The 1369-nt window shown below is 42.4% G+C and overlaps 1 long non-coding RNA gene across 1 annotated transcript; it reads left to right on the top strand.

Annotated features, from left to right (window-relative positions):
- Positions 1-356: 356 nt before the first annotated feature.
- LOC104950004 (uncharacterized) lies at positions 357-1164 on the top strand. The gene is made up of 3 exons (XR_798873.1): positions 357-508; positions 631-825; positions 1072-1164. It is a non-coding gene; the product is annotated as an uncharacterized lncRNA (long non-coding RNA).
- The last annotated feature ends 205 nt before the right edge of the window (positions 1165-1369 follow it).

The raw sequence follows: 1369 nt of genomic DNA, 5'->3' as shown, positions 1-1369 counted from the left end.
CCAGTCCGTAATAATAATAATTTCACAACAATACAATACTAATATATAATGTTATAATTAAAAAAAAAGTGAAGCAACGATGTCTGCAATGATTATGGAGGTTTAAACCACTATCTCTTGTGTTTGTATATTTGTACACAATTACTATGGTAACACTGGTTGTGGTGTAAAAAAGGTTTCCTATTTATTGTGTGTATTTGTACCTTTATATAGAATAATAAGAGAAATGTGTTTTTCCTTCCTGATTTTTACACTGAAATGAATTACTTTAAAATACATTTTGAGCTGTGTGCAGCGATTCAAAGACGTAGAACATTCTGGATCTAATTTGTTCGTTCCTCTATGTGATTAGTTCCTGGTGCAGTCGCTGCACTCACGCCATGTTTCTGCTCTGCGAAGCACACCGGATCAGGGCAGCGAATCGGCCAATCAGAGAGAGCTCGCCCTGGACATCCTGGCTCAGATCGCGCATGCTTTCGATTTCCCAGACCTCCACCGCTTCCTCACTGTAAGTCATACCCCAAAACTCCACACAATGAGCACAGTAAACAGTATATTGAGATATTACTATGTGAGAACTATGTATATGTTCATGAGCATGTACGTTGTTATGCATTGTTGTGTATACAGAGGACCCTCCAGGTGCTCTTGCCCTACCTGGCGGCCAAAGCGAGCTCTACAGGCTCCGCCCTCATCCGTACGCTGGCCAATGAGCTGAAGGCAAACAGGAGAGAGATCCTGATCAATAACTTCAAATACATCTTCAGCCACCTGGTCTGCTCCTGCACTAAAGAAGAGCTAGAGAGGGCCTTCCACTACCTACAGGTATCAATAGCATCACGATAACTAGCTGTAGTCTGTCATTGTTTACACATTCAAGCTTCAGCTAAATACAACTAACAATTAGTCTTTTTTTGTGTATTGTCATCGTTTTAGTGGTTAGTAGGGAATTAGGGTTTACATTGGCATTGTCAAAAGAATAGATAAATAATAAAAAATACAGATTTCATCATTAAAAGTCACTCCCACCCAAATAAACGTTATAAATGTTGTTTCCTAATATTCTCCCAGAGTGAGACAGAGATTGAACTCGGCTCTCTGTTAAGACAAGACTTCCAGGGTCTTCACAACGAGCTGCTGCTGCGCCTGGGAGAACACTACCAACAGGTACACACACACACACACACACACACACACACACACACACACACACACACACACACACACACACACACACACACACACACACACACACACACTAGGGCTGTCCCGAATACCATTTTTCGGGCTCCGGATATTCGGTAGTAATCAGCAGCGAATATTCGTTCCGCGCGCGGGGGGGGGATGCGCGTAGTAATCAGCAGCGAAC

Source organism: Notothenia coriiceps, unplaced genomic scaffold, assembly GCF_000735185.1.
Source record: "Notothenia coriiceps isolate Sejong01 unplaced genomic scaffold, NC01 NC01_scaffold00017056, whole genome shotgun sequence".
In the NCBI taxonomy this organism is placed as follows: Eukaryota; Metazoa; Chordata; class Actinopteri; order Perciformes; family Nototheniidae; genus Notothenia; species Notothenia coriiceps.
This window is presented reverse-complemented; position numbering and strand designations above follow the sequence as displayed.